The following is an 18,505-nucleotide window of genomic DNA, read 5'->3' as shown; positions in this document are numbered from 1 at the left end:
AAGAGTTATCATTCCATGAATGTACAGATGGTGTGTTTGGCTGACCAGTACATCTCCCATGTTAATGCCAAGTTCCCTGGGTCAGTGCATGACGCGTACATCCTGCGGAATAGCAGCATCCTGTATGTGATGGGTCAACTCCAGAGGCACCGGGTGTGGCTATTAGGGGACTCTGGTTACCCCAACCTGTCATGGCTACTGACCCCAGTGAGGAATCCCAGGACAAGGGCAGAGGAACGGTACAATGAGGCCCATGGGCGGACTAGGAGGGTGATCGAGCGAACCTTTGGCCTCCTGAAGGCCAGGTTCAGGTGCCTCCATATGACAGGTGGATCCCTAATGTACTCACCAAAGAAGGTGTGCCAGATCATCGTGGTCTGCTGTATGCTTCACAACCTGGCTTTGCGCCGCCAGGTGCCTTTTCTGCAGGAGGATGGTCCAGATGGTGGTGTTGTAGCAGCTGTGGAGCCTGTGGAGAGTGAAGAGGAGGAAGCCGAAGAGGACGACATAGAGAACAGGAACACAGTAATACAGCAGTATTTTCAGTGACACACAGGTAAGAGTACACACCGGCGTATTACATTTACTTAAAGACTCCTACCTCTCTAATGTCTGACTTTTTCCCCCAGTGTATGGTAACTGTGTTGTGACTTTCCCTTCCGTTTTCAGAGCTGTGGGCCCCACTGCGTGACATCTGCTTTGTTTCCCCATGGACTACAGCTGTGTGACAGCGGTTTGTTGGCATCACAATGTGAATGAACATTTTGGCACGGTCATGTCTAATACATTTATTCTAAATCACAGCCAGACTCCAGATTGTTTTGTGCAATAAGTGTTTTTATTCAAGTGCTCTAAATTGGATGGGTGGTTGCAAATCGGTGAGGGGTGATGGTGGAGGATTGTCCATGGCAGAGTCCAGACTATCAGTTTTTTACAGGTGCATTGTCCAAATGCCTGTGGGAAGTGGAGCAGGGGCAGTTTAAGGTTGGACAGGGTGACAATGTGGGACAGTGGGATGACAATCAGGGCGGTATCCTTTGCTGGCGGGGGTCTTGACATCTTACTCTGACTTCTTCCTGGATCTCAGGGCCCGCTTGCGGGGTGGTTCTCCTTCTGCAGGGGGTGGGGTTCTGGTGGCCTGTTGGTCTTGTGTCGGGGCCTCCCTTTCCACTAGCGCCGGCGGAGGTGGTAGGCAGTTCTTGGTCCATGCTAGTGTCAGGGGCCCTTTGAGGTGCCACAGTGTCCCGCAATGTGGTGACTACCTGATTCAGGGCCACTACGATGGTACCCATGGCGGAACTTATGTTTCTTAGTTCCTCCCTGAACCCCATATACTGTTGCTCCTGCAGAAGCTGGATCTCCTGAAACCTGGCCAGGACCGTCGCCATCGTCTCCTGGGAGCGGTGGTATGCTCCCATGATGGAGGAGAGGGCCTCGTGGAGAGTGGGTTCCCTGGGCCTTTCCCCCACCTGTCGCACAGCAGCCCTCCCAGTTCCCCTGTTTCCCTGGGCCTCTGTCCCCTGGACCGTGTGCCCACTACCACTGCCCCCAGGTCCCTGTTGTTGGGGTGTTGGGTTAGCCTGGGTTCCCTGTAGTGGTGGACACACCGCTGATTGACGTGTCCTGGGGACAGAGGTATGGGCCCACTGGGTGGGTGCTGTGCTGGTGTTCCCAGAGGGGGGAAGGTCTGCTGTGGCCTGTGGCTGTGTGAGGGGAACCGACTGTCCCGAGGTCCCCGATGGACCGGGCTGGTCATCTAGATCCAGGGAGACAGAGCTGCTGTCCTCACTGTGGGCCTCTTCTGGGGGTGGAGTGGACATATGTGGACCCTCCTGCGCAGTGACGTGGCGTTCGGGTCCTGCAGGGGTATAAAAGTATGGTTATTGCTTCTGTGTGTGCCATAGCGTGCAATGGGTGGGTGCCCGTGTACCCCAGTGCTGGCATTCCTTTGTGGGGGCTGTTGTGATGGTGGTTGGGGGCTGTATGTGTATGTGCAGTGGGCATGCTTAGGTGATGGGTGCCCATGCTTTGTGGACGCATGCAGGGCTAGGTTTTGGGATGGGTGGGTTGTGATGGCGAGACATTTGCAAGGAGTAGGTGTGATGGGGGTGGGGGTGAGGGTGGGGGTATGAGTTGGCATGCAGGTGGGGTGGGGGGAAGAAGTAGTGAGGATTTGACTTACCAGAGTCCATTCCTCCGCCTACTCCTGCAAGGCCCTCAGGATGCAGGATGTTCAAGACTTGCTCCTCCCATGTTGTAAATTCTGGGGGAGGAGGTGGGGGTCCGCCGCCAGTCTTCTGCACCGCAATGTTGTGCCTGGATACCATGGAACGCACCTTCCCCCGTAGGTCGTTCCACCTCTTCCTGATGTCGTCCCGATTTCTTGGGTGCTGTCCCACAGCATTGACCCTGTCCACTATTCTGCTCCATAGCTCCATCTTCCTGGCAATGGTGGTGTGCTGCACCTGTGCCCCGAACAGCTGTGGCTCTACTCGTACAATTTCCTCCACCATGACCCTGAGTTCATCATCAGAGAACCTGGGGTGTCTTTGCGGTGCCATGGGGTGGTGTGGGTGATGTGTAGGGTGGATTGTGTGGTGCTAAGTGTGGTGATGTGTATTGTTGTGTTGTGTGAAGTGCGTGCAAATATTGCTGGGTGACAGTGAATTAGGCGTCTGGGTGCTCAGATGTCTTTTCTCGGTGCGTTTTCACGAATCTCTAGGAGTGGAGGTTTGTGGGTGATGTGGGTGTGTGTTTTATATTGTAATAGATGTGTGTGGGAGTGGTGTGTGTATGTGTATCAGGTGTGTGTTTTTGAATTGTCCAATGTGGTTGTATTTTGTAGGTGTGTGTGTATTTTTAGCGCGGCGGTGTGTACCGCCAATGGAATACCGCGGTTGAAAGACCGCCGCGTGGATTCGTGTGTCGTGATAGTGTGGGCGTATTTCTGTTGGCGTGACGGTGGAGGTTTGGTCATCGCCAGTTTCTCGCTGCCCTTTGGTGGCGGACTTTTGTGGATGTCAGTATTTTGGCGGTTTGACTGTTGTGGGTCAGAATGACCGTGGCGGTTTACCGCGGCGGTGTTATGGCGGTCTTCTGTACGGCTGGCTGCGGAATTCTGGATACCTTGTAGTTTTTTCATAACAGATAGAGATGATCCATGGTAGAGGCTATTGGCATAATCCAGTTTGGATAGTACAAGCGAGATAGTAGCTTGCACCTTGTGTGGAAATCCGAGGTGGGGGAAGATGCGTCGTAAAGTCTTCAAGGTGATGAAGCTTGTTCGTGCTAATTTGTCTACTTGGGCATTCATAGTTAACTTGGAATCCATGGTGATTCCTAGGTTTTTAACTTCCTTGGATAATTGAGGAGGTGGTCCGAGATCGTCAGGCCAGACGCACAGAGGGTCATAATTTTTCCAGTCACCACATATGAGTATTTCTGTTTTGGAGGTATTTAGTTTGAGATGGCTCCAGGTCATCCACTGATCAACGGCTCTGAGGCAACGGAAGATTTGTGAGTTTTCAATGTTTTTGGGGCATTCTAATTTAAGTAGTATTTGTGTGTCATCTGCATTGTTGTAGCATGTGAGATGGAAATCATTGATCAGTTCTGGTAAAGATACCACGTAGATGTTGAAAAGCAAAGGTGAGATGATTGACCCTTGGGCGACGCCTGCTTTTGTGAGGTAGGGTTCGGACGAGAAGGGGGGCGAGTGGATGATATTCGATCTTTTTTGAAGATAGGAAGTAATCCAGTCGAGAGCAATCCCTTGTATGCCGGCTTTGTGGAGTCTTTGAGTTAGGGTGTCATGGTCAACCATATCAAAGGCAGCTGAGAGGTCCAAGAGAAATAGTGCAGCAACTCCATTTCGGTTGACTGTGTTTTTAAGATCGTCCCAGATTGCCATGAGTGCCGATTCAGTGCTTCTTCCTGGGCGGAATTATTGTCTTCAATGAATTGTGACATCTGGGCGAATGCTGCTCATTCTATCAATTTGCCCAGGAAAGGTCCATTTGTGATTGGTCTGTAGTTGTTGGGGTCTTGCGGGTCTAGGTTTGTTTTCTTTAATAAAGGTCCCATGTATGCCTTTTTCAGGTCAACAGGAAAAGTTTCTGAAGTAAAAGAGTTGTTGATGATTCTTCTTACAGGCGTGGCAGCAGAAGTAGATAGAAGAATGTTCTTGAAGATTTGTGGTGGGAAAGGGTCGGAAGGGCAACCAGAAGGTCTGCTTGCTTTGACCAAATCCATAAATTCATCCTGGGATATTTGTTTGAAGGACTGTAGAGGTTGGGTTGGTTTATTCTTAAAGGGTATTTTAGCAAAGGGGTTGGTGCGGATGGTTTTCTTCTGTTTTAAATAGGAGTTCAATGTGTCTGCCTTGGTTGTGTAGTGAGTTACCAATTTGTTTGTGAAATCTTGAGTAGTGGGATGACTTCCTTCCATACATGTAGGTTTTCGAAATTCATTGAGAATTTTATAAAATTCCCTGGTTGTAGATTGAGCATTTTGAATTCTGTCTGAGTAGTATCTTTTTTAGCTTTTTTGATTGATGATTTGTATATCCTGTTAAGTTTGTTTAGCTGCAGTTTGTCTTGACTGTTGTTTTTTTTGAGCCAGGTCTGCTGCAACTTTCTGATTTGTTGCTTTGTCTTTTTAAGTTCTGTGTTTCTCCAAGGTGTTGGTTTTCTTTTGTCGTGTTTAGTTTTTCTGAGTGATATTAGGACATCAAAAGCTTCCTGTAGCCACTCATAAAGTTTTGGCACAGAATTAATTGTATCTAGATCTGTGTTTGCTGTTAGTTGTGTTTCTAAGTGATCCAAATTGAGTTTGCTCCATGGTCGATAGGTGTATGTATGTAAGTAGTTGTGGGGTGTGTTGATTTGTGGAGTTGTATGTCGGAAAGTTATCATATGGTGGTCTTACCAGGTGATTGGTGTGATGCTATGAATGGTAACTAGTTCAGGCTTAGCAAAAATGACATCTAGGATGTGACCAGCGATGTGTGTGGGACTGTGTACAATCTGATGTAGGTTCAATGAGACTAGGCCAGTGGTGATAGCTTTTGGATGGGGCATATTGGGTTTGTCAAACCAAATGTTTAGATCCCCAAGAATGCATAGATTGGAGTATAGTGTAATAAGGTTTGAGACTGTGTCTAGAAAAGCATCTGGGAAAGTGGAGTTGTTAGGTGGAGGTCTGTAAAGGAGGAGAAAGTTACAGGAGGAAGTTGGAGTAGGGTGGCATCTGGTAAGGAGGGCTTCACAACCTTGTATGGAGATGTTGTCTGTTTTACTGAGGTTCATTGCCTGTTTGAATATAATAGCTAGTCCACCTCCTCTCTTGCCTATATGGTTTTGAGTGATGGTTTGATAGCCCGGAGGAACGGCTTCGTGCAACACTGGTGCCATGTCATCTCCCAACCAGGATTCAGTTATGAATAGTAAGTCAGGTTGTGTGTCTGTGAGCAGGTCGTAGATGTGGTGCTTGTTTTTTTAGAGTGATCGAGCATTTATGAGCTGGCAGTTTAGAAAAGGTGTGTTAGTGGTAGTGTTGTTTTGTTTAGGAGAAGGGTAAGTAGTATAATGTGAGCTTGAAGCAGGAGTGTTACTAGTTGTGATAACTGTTTGAGGCTATCAATAGTCTTGCTTTTCAATATAGTGTTCCTCTTCCAGCAGGTTAAGGAGGCATTTTGTTGGGTCTGTGTGTGTGGGTGGTGGACTTGGTGGCTGAAAGAGCCATGAGGAGTGTACTGTTTTTTGTAGGGTAGTTTTATTATGTAACAGACAAGGGGATGCGAGGTTGATATGAGTGGCATGTTTTTTATTTTGTTTGCGTTTGTTTAGTGTGGATGGAGTATGGGTTAGGGGTGGTAGAGGAGCATGTGGATTATGATGTAAGGCTCTAAATTGTGCAATGGAGGAGAGGCGAGTGAATGAAAGCTGCTGGGTTGGGGTGCTTGTGGTAGGTGTTTGTGAAGAGTGAGAAAGTAGGGGTGGAGATAGGATGGCATTTGTATTCTTTGTGTAGTCCTGGGGGTGGGAGTGGGTATGACGAGAAGTGTAATGTAAGTTTGTGTTGCTTTGATGTGCTGATGTTTGTGGTCGGTATTGTTTTTGTGGCATAGTGAGAGGGGATATTGGTGTAGTTGTTTTTGGTGAGGGATTTGTATGTGAGTTAGTGCTGGTAAGTGGAATTTGAGTGTTAGATGGGGTGTTGATGTGTTTTGGAGATGAATGTACGAGGTGTGTAAGAGGTGATGGGGATGTGTCAGGGGAGTTAGTATTAGTTGTGATGACTGGAAGAGGTAATATGTGTGGTGGAGTGAAATGTGGGGATTGTATGGTTGTGTGTAATTGGTGAAGAGAGGGGAAGAGTGTTTGTAGATTATGTGTTTGAAGGCAGGGTTTGGGCATTGTTATGATGACAGGTGGTCTGTGTGGAGCAAACAGCGGATAGTGTTGTTGGTTAGTATGAGAAGAGAGTGTCTATCTGGGAGGCTGAGACTGAAAGAAATGTATGCTGTAGTTTTGTATTGTGTGGGTGATGGCAAGTTGTGTTAGTGGGAGTGGACAGAGCAGTGTTGGCTGTGAGAATGCAGGTGTTTGACTGTAGTAGTAGTGGGGGATATGTGTATATGTGTTGTATACAGGGTATTGTGTTGGGTGATGGGGCAATACAATCTGTATGTGGTCAGTTTGTGATGCATGTGTTGGATGTCTTTGTAGAATATGTGTCTGCATGTTGAGGGATGTGTAGGGGCTGAAACCATTCATGCTCAAATGTGAATTGGGCAGCATTCTTGGCCCTAGTCCCTAGTCCCTACCTGTCTCGAACAGGCCCAAACAGGCAGCTGCCCTTGTCCTCTCCGCCCTTTGCCGCGACGCCCGGGATGAGACGCCCTGAGTCCTAGCCTTTTATAGCCCTACTGGCCAATAAGAAGCTGGTCCTAACCCTAGCCAATCCAATTTCAAGCCCTGATTCAAACAACTAATGGGAGACCCAGCCCTAATCACCAATCATAGCCCTATTCCTGACCACCAATCACAGCCCCAGCCCTAAAACCAGCAACCAATCAGGATCCCAGCCCTATCCACCAATAATAGCCCTAGAACCAACAGCCAATCAGAATCCCAGCCCTCTCCACCAATCACAGCCCTAGAACCAACAGCCAAACAGAATCTCAGACCTATCCACCAATCAAAGCCCTAGAACCAACAGCCAATCAGAATATCAGCCCTAGAGCCAACAGCCAATCAGATTCCCAGCCCTATCCACATATCATAACTGCAGCCCTGGAGCCAGCAACCAATGAAAGACCATCTCCCAACAACCTATCACAACAACATATGCAACAACCAATAGGAACTTACATAAGGAGCAAGTTAACTGAACTCCAGTCCCTGTGGTCAGGGGGAAAGGCAACTGCTGCTCTATTCAGAATCTCCTTGGATACAGACAGGCTGAATCCACACTTCCAAGCTAACAGAGTCTACTTTCCAGGTAAGGGAGAGATTGTTTAAGAAACAAACACTGCAATAGTGCTGGGCGCGCACTCTAAAATCGGGCTTTTTTAAAGGCAAAAATACAGGGGGGCAGACAGTTTTTAAGCACAATTTAAATCACACAAACAGATTAAAACAGTCTCCTAAAAACACACTCTGCAAGATGTGTGTAGCCTTTTTACTTAGAAGAGAAAAAAGGGGGGGGGGCACAAACTAGTAAGGCAATTCACACAGTCACGGCAAAAACAAATAAAATAAAATACCACTTTAAAAGAGGCCAGGCTGCCTGAAACACAGAGAGTCCACAGTGGAACAGACACAGGTAGCTGAAACAAACACTTTTTAACAAATAATACTATTTACCCAGACAAATCTCAGGGCTCCTTACCTAGGTCTTTTTGCAATCGTTGAACACTGGGCTGTATCAGGACACAGGGGAGATGCACAGAGGTACAACTCATGCTTATTAACATTCACTGTGTTGTACCCCATGTACCAGATATTGCAAACCTTATTACGTACTACAATCCTGATGCTCTCTTCATCACAGAAACATGACTTACCCCACCTTCTCACACATCCTTGGCATCCTTCTTCCCTTTGGCTATAGCATCCATTGTGTAGACTATACACATAAAAAGGGATGATATCCTTATGTCACCAATATGTCTTCCTGGTCCTACACCCACAGCAAACAAGTGACACTCAACTCTATGGAGCTACTGACATGCTACTCAGAACATCGCCGTCCATCTCATCTACAAGTCATTGAGGCAGAACAAGGGTTTCAATCTTACAGACAACCCAAGCTAAAAAAAAAACAAGACAGCCTATTTAACCTCCTTAACCCACTCAACATGGTACAACACGTCACCTAGCCAACACACTCCACATCTTCAATCTTGTTTTTTCAACATCACCAGCAGTGCAATGCAATCTACTCATATTCCAGGACTGTCCGTCCACCACACCATATCTGTGTTCTATCCTACCAACAAGTGAAGGTCAACCCAAATACCAAACCTTCAGATGCTTTAAAGAATTTTCCATTAGCAATCTAATTCATTGACTTATCTCTTACCCTACTATCTCAATTTTTAACGCAAACATCCTTCTAAAATACTTTAATGCGTTTTGAGGAAACAATGTGAGCATCCACGTTCCAAAGTAAACATACAAGTGCAAGCCAAAACGTTTAGTACCCTGGTACACGAAAAACCTGGTTGACAATAAATGTGTGATTAACAGATAGGGAGGAAAATGGAAGAAAACAGAAATCCTGATGACCTCAGGAACTGAAATTTGTCTGTGCAACACAGATAGCTCATCACATCAACTAAAGCTGAGTACTATACCAATACCATTCAAGAAGCCACCAACAAACACAGAATATTTTTCAAGGCAATCAAGTATAGCATCAACCCCCTGTCTCATCCACTTATCCCACTATCCTCACACAAGTAGAGTATCATCAGCCTCTTCTTCACTAAAATAATAAAGGTCTGACAGCACTTTGAAAATGCCAATCTTGCTTCTCATCTTACACTGACCCCTTCTCATAGAATCCCAGAATAGTCATCCTTCAAATCCCTGTCTCTCACAGATCTCACTCATATACTCAGGCCCATATTTACAAGAAGCTTGCGCCGCCAGTGCGCCACTTTTTTGATGCACCGGCGGCGCTTTCTTTGCTCCATATTTACAAAGTGGCCCATCTAGGCAGGTGCGTCACTTTTTTGTCAGGATGCGTCACATTAGAATTAATAGATGCAAGGCAGCATTTCCTTTGTACAATCCCAAACAGAACTGATGCATCCATATTTTCAAGTTGTTAGGAAGGTGACTCCTTGGCAAATGACGCAGTGTCTACAATGCGTCAAAATTACTATGCCTCCTTATCCCAAGCGTAAACATTAGTAATTGGCTTTGCAATAGGGATCTGACTAGCTGAAGCCAGTTTAGACACTAGAATACATCTGCATTTCACTTCTCCTCTACCAGTAGTGGGTCTACACATGTGAGAATCATGTTGTAGAACCCCATGACTGAGCTGGAACCATGGCACCTATAATTCCATCATCCTATGCAGCAAGGTAATGTGATACTGTGTACGTTTTGCAAGTGGCAGGCTAAGATTGTCACTTCTCCGTGGAGAAAGGGGTCACCAAGTCTATGCCTACGTATTCCAAAAGAACAACAGGTAAGTACACACATAAGGTACATAATACATGCAGTTGCACTTCACATTCCAACATATACTTGTATTCACTTACATTACACTGTCACACACTGTGTCACACCTATGCAGGGCTCTACATACACATGTGTACAGTATGCCTACTGTAATGTGACACATAGACATACTGCATGCATACTTTCTTACACCCAGGACCAATGTAAAAGTGTAGATGTGATATTCCACCATTTTACAGTCCTTTTTTATTAGTCCTAAAACATTAGGCTACTTGCGTCATTTTAAACTGATGTGGCAACTCTAAATTTTGACACATCGCTGAAGTTGCATCAGTTGTGAAGCTAACTTCAGCAGGCACCACTTTTTGGGCAGAATCGTCACATCGAAGTTCCCATAGATGCATCAGAATTTCTGACACACCTTCGGGCCTTGCGCCATAGTGCCCTATCTTGTAAATATGGTGCATCCATGGCATCGTAGCAGATTCCTGCGCATTGTAAATGATTTTGATGCATCACTGCTGCGACACAGCGATGTGTCATTTCTTGTAAATATTGCCTTCAACTTCCTCAAAGACACATCCTTTGGAGATGAAGTCTTATCCTCGTCCTTCATAAAGGTTTTCTCTGGGGAAGCTCTTTCTCCATTGGTCACCATGGGAACACTTCCTTCACTCAACGTATCTTCCCAGAAGTTCTCAAGATAAGCAAGATTACCACTTCTAAAGAAATTTACATTAGACCCTGATAACCTCACCGACTAATGGCCCATCACTCACTTACACTTCATTGGCAAGATAATTGCAAAGGCACTATGGGGCCAGATGTAGGTAGGCTTTTGCACCTCGCAAACGGCAAAAAACGCCGTTTGCGAGGCGCAAAAGCCCTCACGTGATGCATAAACACATTTTGCGAGTCGGAACCGACTCGCAAAATGTGTTTCCGACTCGCAAATAGGAAGGGGTGTTCACTTCCTATTTGCGACTCGCACCGCGATGTAAGTTGATTTGTGACCGCAAAAGCGGTCACAAATCAACTCGCAGTTACCATCCACTTGAAGTGGATGGTAACTCATTCGCAAACGGGAAGGGGTCCCCAGGGGACCCCTTCCCCTTTGTGAATGCTCACAGAATTTTTTTTTTCAGAGCAGGCAGTGGTCCTATGGACCACTGCCTACTCTGAAAAAACCCGAAACAAAAGGTTTCGGTATTTTTTTCTATTTGCAGCTCGTTTTCCTTTAAGGAAAACGGGCTGCAAAGAGAAGAAAAAAAACTGCTTTATTTAAAAGCAGTCATGGACATGGTGGTCTGCTGTCTCCAGCAGGCCACCATCCCCGTGAGTGCCTAGACTCACTATGGGGTCGCAAACTGCGACCCACCTCATAAATATTTATGAGGTGGGTGTTAGCGACCCCATAGCAAGTCGCAGAAGGACTCTGAGACACCTTTCTGCATCGCGAATTGCGAGTTGCAATTTGCGAGTCGCTTTGACTCGCAAATTGCAAGTCGCAATTTGTGTTCTACCTATATATGCTTAACTCCAGAATCACATCAATGCTAACTATCTCCTGCATGATTACCAATGTGGCTTCAGATCAAGCTTTAGCGTGGAAACCACTACCTGCACATCATAGGCAATATTCTCCTGACCATGGATGAAGACAGCCCCTGCCTCCTGATATTGCTAAACCTCTTAGCTGTCTTCAACATAGTTGACCATCCACCTTTCATTCATTCCCTGGAGTCTTGAAGAAATATGATCCCATCACCACCAGCCTGATAGAAATCCTTGGGCTGTCCTTGCCAGGGTGCACCATCTTCACATCCAGTTACATCATATACCCCTGTTTTTCTCACACACAAGCTTGCCATCTCTGGTGTTTCTCTGCACACCTGCAGCCAAGCCACCATCACACTGGCGACTAAGGTGTGTACAAAAGAAAAAGAACACACTTCTTTAAAGAACACTACATCACAATACAGTAACAATCCAATCACCAACTACCTCTCCTATCACTTGCTGACTATGCATGTCATTTATCCTGTACAGTGCTCCTCAGCTCTTTTGATTAGATTTACATACATATGTGCCTCTAGCTTTCTGGGAAGCCTTTGAGGGTAAGAATTGTGAACCAGATGACAAAGTAAGATATCATAAAGAAGCAAGGCACAAAAACTCCTTTCCTGGTTCTGTTGGCACACTCTTGTACATCCTGGGTCCAACTCAATATGCTCCTGATCCACTTCTTATATATTCCAGGATCAGAGAGTGTCCAGACCAAAGCTTTAGCTTGGTCATCCCTTCCCCAATTATGTATTCTTTTCATCTGGAGGTTTTAGAGGAGACTGTAAGGAATTTGTGCCTTCAATGGCTGTGGCTGGAGCTGTTCACCTTCAGGCAATACTCTTTGCTCTCTGGCTATTTTTCTCAAACGACAGAGTGAAAGGCTGAAAGGAGGTTGATTCACACATACCCCTATGGCCCCAGGAGTTGTTTATCATTTATCTGTTTCCTCTTCCTTCCAGAGGTTTTCACAAAATCGGGAGTTTGTTTCTGTGATTACAGTGACTCCAAATTGGTCTTGGATACCCCTTCTGCACCTATTCGCCATTCAGACAGAATGAACTCTTTCTCTCTCTTTCTCTCTCTCTCTCTCTCTCTCTCTTCCCACTTTGGTTGCTGGTTCTGTTCCTATTTCAATTTTCTTGGATGAGTCAAACAGCATGGTGGCTGAAAGAGGAATGCTATGGTTGGGATAGCCTTGGAAATTGCAGGGCCTTACAAAAGTCCACTCATCCACCCACCCTCAGGGCCTATTGAAAGCATTAGTTATCCTTTTGTTCATGATGTATGTATCTTTCTCCCTCCTGATATGGGTCCCTTGCATGTTCTAGTGGCTTTCATATGGTCTGGAAACCCCTGGGGGAAGGTATTGAACTAGGAACTATTCATGCCTGTTAGCTTCATGGGTCATGCCTCTGCTGCCATCTTGGAGCCATCTTCTGGTCCTTTGAGTTTTGATGATGGCTCTCTCTTGAACCTTTGAAAAATGGTCCTATTAATCTTTTGACAGTGAAGGTGATCTTTGTCTATACAAATGGGGGAGGTAGGAGACTCTCCTTTACTAGGAAGCTGAGAAGAGATACCTGAAGCTTTGTTTTTGAAGCTGTCTTCAATCTTGAGATCCAAGGTTCTTTCCTTGCTCCAGGAGGCTATGCTCCTTTGAATGGTCTGATTTGGCTAGGTTGAATTGTCAGTTCCTTGAGGCTGAAAGGTCAGTGCACACTTTTCTGGCGTACCCAGAGTCTGTGTTGTGTTGCACTTCGGTTTTCTGTAGCCTATGACATGCCGGGGAATGTTCATTTGTAGTGCTATTATGACATGTACATGTCTTTTCAATAAGGCAGTTCAGTTGCTGGCTGTGTTGGGTTACCTCTAATGAAATAAACTTCTCATCTGGAATTGGTGAGGGCCAAGATAAATGACTTATTTGACTCTTTTGGTCATGGTCATTTTAGGCGTTACAACCTTCGGTGTCTGGGGTTCCCCTTGGCCTACCAATGTCATTGAGAGTAATGATGCCTTTAAAATCTTGACTAAACATTGCTCTGCCTTGAATTTGGACCCAGATCACCCCAGTGAAATACACAAGAAACCATGAACAACATTCACAAAATCAAAAACCCTTCAGAACATATTGAGTGCTAGTGACACTATTCATTTTCATAACAAGTCAGAACAGTTGTTAATAATTCATGATAAATTTAATGTTTTTTCTACATTTGGTGCAAGTAACTGTTGTAGATGCACGGTTAGGAAATCCATAACTTTCTTCGATCCCAATTCATGTAGTATAATATTTTGCACTTTATTACGTGCAAAATAAAGTTCTCCATCTGTATCTTTAGTTGAAAGTTCATATCAACTCTATTGCAGGAATTATTGAGGGCAACAGCAAACAAAGACAACGGATATCCAATGGCTGTTCACTTTACTTTGAATTGTCTGCTGGATAACCTTATTGATGCAAATGTTCTATGTGTTGATCTTATATTACACCACACCAGAGTAGGGAAAGAGAGAACTATCACAAAGTTAAAAAAGAAGCAAGTTGGACAGATACCCTTCAGAGTTTATCAAATCGTCTGAACCTCTATGATGAGTATTCCAGTTTATCTATGACTGCATAATTTTATAACATTCCTAAAACAGCTCAAGGGCTACTTTGGTGCTGTTCCTTAGCAACAATTAATCTCGAAACTAGAGATTTAAACTTTTTTATTTTACAATCCTGCATGCCTAGAGTCTGGGTGCTCCTGTAACATGTATATTTTTACCATACATTTGATAATATGGTAAGTTAAATGAGTGTTGAACTAGTTAATAGTAAGTAAAAATTAGCAAGTATTTATTGGTTTGCATATTCAAGCAAGTAATAGAATTTAAGTAAAATATTCAGAGAAACTAACAAAATATTCAAGATTATAAGGAGTTCAATTGCTAGTATAATCATTACACCTATTGTACATGATACATTGAATATTACACTAATTTCTGTTCCAATAACATGAAAAACGAATTTTAGAATAACTTTATTGACCAAAGTTATTTGAATACAGGCAAATATAGGGAGTCCAATTTGATGCATAGTTTGAGACAATGTACTTAATTTGCCCTTCTGCAAAGAGAAAGCTACAATGTGCCTGTTTTTGGTGCCATTAACCATGTTGCTTTTGAAGGTGTCAGGCGGGGTGTGAACTAGCATGTACTCTGTTCAATCACATATTTAGTAGGAAAAGCTCATATGATTTTGTGATGAGATACCATATCAAATCTATCTTATGTTCGAATAATTTGACTTATGATGGTTACTTGCTTTGTTGCACACATATGGAATCCAATACGGCACATGATTCGAGACAGTGGGATAGCACTGCACATTGTAGTACATGAAGAAAAAGGAAATTATAAAGCATTTGATGTTAGCACCACTGACTATGCTGGTGTCTCAGGATGGAAGATTGAGCCAACACATAGGGGGTTATTATAACTTTGGAGGAGGTGTTAATCCGTCCCAAAAGTGACGGTAAAGAGACGGATATACCACCAGCCGTATTACGAGTTCCATAGGATATAATGGACTCGTAATACGGCTGGTGGTATACCCGTCACTTTACCATCACTTTTGGGACGGATTAACACCTCCTCCAAAGTTGTAATAACCCCCATATTGTGTTTATTTACTTCTGTAGTATGTAATGACAAATATTCTATTTTGTAACAATGCAGAACTGCTATCATTTGTTAGTAATAATAAAAAATACTACATATCATTATTGATGTCCAGATACATGCATGTTTGCTAGCTAGAGTTTTATCTTGAACTAATAGGGAATGTAAATACTTTTGCTTTCAAATTTTGAAATATCAATTGAGGTAACCACTTAAAATAAGTGTGAAAGAATATACAATTTCATTCTTGCCACATATGATGAGGAATTGAATGCAGAGAGATCCATTTTCTTACAGTTAGGCATCTAAGAGCTACTTGTCGTGGATATAGATTTTGGGTATGATGCTGGTTTGTGAAGTTATATTGCAGACATTTTATTTTATCAATATTAGAGTCAATAATTATGTATGAATGTGTATAATTTTAGATTATTTCAAACAGCCCTGATGAAGTGACATATATGTCACCAAACAAGTCGGGGATGATCACACATTGATGATTTTGAATGTGACATGAAGCCTCGATTCTAATCGTATAGAAAGTTGGTGTCTCTGAATTTTCTTTGATTTTGCAAGACAAAGAAAGTGAATTAAATTACGGAAGAGAAAGGGAGTGGGGAGAGAAAAAGCTAGAGAGGAGGTGAGCAAAGAAATGAGAAGAAAAGTAAGTTGGTAGGGAGAGAAAAAAGAGAAAGAAAGACAGGGACAGTAGGAGGCAAGGAGTAAGAACAAAGGAGGAAAGAAAGGAAGAAAAAAGGGATGAAATGAAGCTAAGTGGAGCAGGAAGGGGTGTAATGTAACTAGAGGGAGGAAAAGCAGAGCAAGGAGGAAGAAAATCAAGGCGAAGAAGGAAAGGATAGAAAGAAAGTCTAAGAAAGTGGATGGAGAAAAGGGAAAATGAGAGGGAGAGGAAATGTGTCAGTAGAAATAGAGGATGGACAAGAGCAATGGGTGGAAAGCATATAAGGAAGGGAGAAATTGGTAGGCACAGGGTGAAGAAGACGAAGTAGTGGATATAAGAAAAAGGGTTTGAGAAGAGAGGGAGTGAGTGGAACAGACATGCATGGGTGGTGTAGTGAAGTGGAAAAGCCAATCTTTGTGCCTCTGATTCATTCAGATCAGATACAGGGACGTGCTGTCTAGTCATCCATGCCCTGCATGGAGTTTGAGTCCCATTGTTGGAGCTTTCACCTCTGTAAACCTTGTATCTCTACATCCTTCTCTCATTTCTCTTCAGTCTGCCTCTTAAGTGTGATATCCTGGGCTGCAGCACACAGAACTGTGCTGGGCAGTTCTGCAACAGATCAATTCTCTCGATTGCATTAGGTAAAACCATCTGAGTTAACATCAGATTTACAGTGATGTTTCTTCAATTTTAGGAAATATGCAGCCATGCCGGAATGCACCATGAAGTGAAAGGCCAACATCAATGGACTGAGAATGAGACACTTATAAGACTTTTCTAACAAATGATTGTCTTCTTTGACTGGGATCTTTACTGAACTTCTCATCTTCACCTAAGATTTAGAAATGTTCACGTCACAGGGAGCATGTTGTTTGAAGCAACCAGTCTACCAATAACCTTCTATGACCACTTTTCAGGCAGCGTTCCCAGCTGTCCCCTCAAATCAGAGACAATACTTTACATTAACATAAAATACTCATATACTTGGTTTATAGTACAACAAGAATCCCCAGAACAAGTCTCCTAACATGTAAGAAACAATGAGCAGTGCAGTGAACACACCAAATTAAAGAGTAAGAGGGGCGAAAACTGGACTGTGTTCCCACGTCCCAGCCCAAAAAAAACTAAACTCTGTTGAGCACAGGAATGCAGGAATTTGGGCCAACCTCTGCATGCCACTTTTATGATAGACGAAAGGATCAAAATGTATACTACACAGGTTGATGGGGCGGACTTAACTGATCCTGAGATGACAGAGATCAGGAATGCTTACATACCAGTAGATATTGCTCCTACTTAAGATACAAACTAGCCTTGAAAAGCCTTTGACGTTCATGTCACACTGGGCAAAACGCATTGGCTGCCTTGAAACATTTGAAAATGTAACATAAAAGCACCAAACTAGAAGTCCTAAACAAGAAGAATAAAACGTTGTTTGAAAACCAGTCATCCTTACAAATGTCTGATGTTATTCTACTCAATGCCATAAATATTGTGTATTTGTGCACTGCTGAAAAATAACAAGCTAAATGTTCTATGCTGCTATATGATCTGCATATGATATCTGATGTATTAAACTACTTGACTTTCTGCCTGAAACCTTACCCACTCTATTACAACCTCTGCACATTGACTGCACAGTACATCCAAAATACACAGGGGGGAACACTGTGCCCCACTTACCTAGCTAGGTGTTTAATGTAATAAAGGTGTGGTCCATAGCGTATACCCAAATCTAGGCAGACTGCATCACACTACGAGTGCATGCTATGGTAACAGAATATTGATTAAATTTGTGTTCCTATAGCTGGCCAGATATATATATCTTCAAGGTATGTAGATGGCCAGTTAGGTTAAAGCACACTTTTATTGGCCTCTATAAGTACACAGTAGCGGCTTGCGGGGCGTCAAAGGGGCACAGCAGCACTCGCAGGGGGGAATAAGCATTTAATTCATTTAATAAATAAACAACCACTTACCTTCCCTCACTGCCCCACCGCTCCTCTCCTTCGTTGAAGGCTGCAGACACAGGCTCCCAGCCTGCCCTGCGGCCAATCCTGATGCTGCTCAGAGGAGCATCAGGATTGGCTGGGAGCGCCCAGCCCTGGTGCTCCCAGGCAGACTGGAAGCCTGTGCAGGCTCTCTCCAGACGGGCAACTGTGTTGCCAGGCTTGAGATAGCTACTGTGCATGTGTGTTTGGCTGGCCCGAGACAGCCGTCCAAACATACATGCACAGTAAAGGAGAGTTCAGTGCACTCCCGCTCACTGCTCGCCACCCCCATGGCCCGCCCCTTTACCAGAAAACAATAATATATTATCGTTTTCTGGTAAAGGTTTTACAGCTGCCGCTGCTAGCGGGGTGCAAAGCTCCTCTGCCCAAACGGAGGAGCCCCCCCTGTATGCTCACCTTCTTGATATTTTGGTCACAGATATTCTGCCATGATTTTATGGTAGCATAATTTTAAAATCTCTACATTCAAACATACAATCTGAGTCATGCATTATTCACAAACACGGCATGCAAACATTGTTGCCTGGCTCCTGACCATGCCTCGTAGTTAGTAAACTGATTAATATGGGACTGGAAGAGATGGGTGAGGAAATCTGATCATCCAGGGGATCTTTCCAAAGACCACACCATACCAGACAAACTCTCAGTGACGCCGGCCAGGGCAGCCAGATCAGCAAAGTTCCACCCTCAGTGGCTGTGGCTTGGCAGTGCAGCACTTTTCAGGTCAGCGGTGCTTCACTGTAGTCACAGTCAGGGGTTGCACATGAACATGTTCCTGAAAAGGTTGGAGAGCGGAAACTCAAAATAAGAGGGAGAATCAAATGCCCAAGGCAGGCCTATGTGAGCCAAGCTACACAACGTACACAACGGTGCATGTA

General features: G+C 44.2%; 1 protein-coding gene across 1 annotated transcript in view; it reads left to right on the top strand.

The window, feature by feature from the left end:
* SPP2 (secreted phosphoprotein 2) overlaps positions 1-17,111 on the top strand; it is a 102,644-nt gene extending 85,533 nt beyond the window's left edge. The window contains exon 7 of the mRNA XM_069221374.1: positions 16,310-17,111. The gene's annotated coding sequence lies outside the window, so the exon portion shown is untranslated. The remainder of the gene's footprint in view (positions 1-16,309) is intronic.
* The last annotated feature ends 1,394 nt before the right edge of the window (positions 17,112-18,505 follow it).

This window comes from Pleurodeles waltl, chromosome 3_1 (genome assembly GCF_031143425.1).
Source record: "Pleurodeles waltl isolate 20211129_DDA chromosome 3_1, aPleWal1.hap1.20221129, whole genome shotgun sequence".
Taxonomy (NCBI): Eukaryota; Metazoa; Chordata; class Amphibia; order Caudata; family Salamandridae; genus Pleurodeles; species Pleurodeles waltl.
This window is presented reverse-complemented; position numbering and strand designations above follow the sequence as displayed.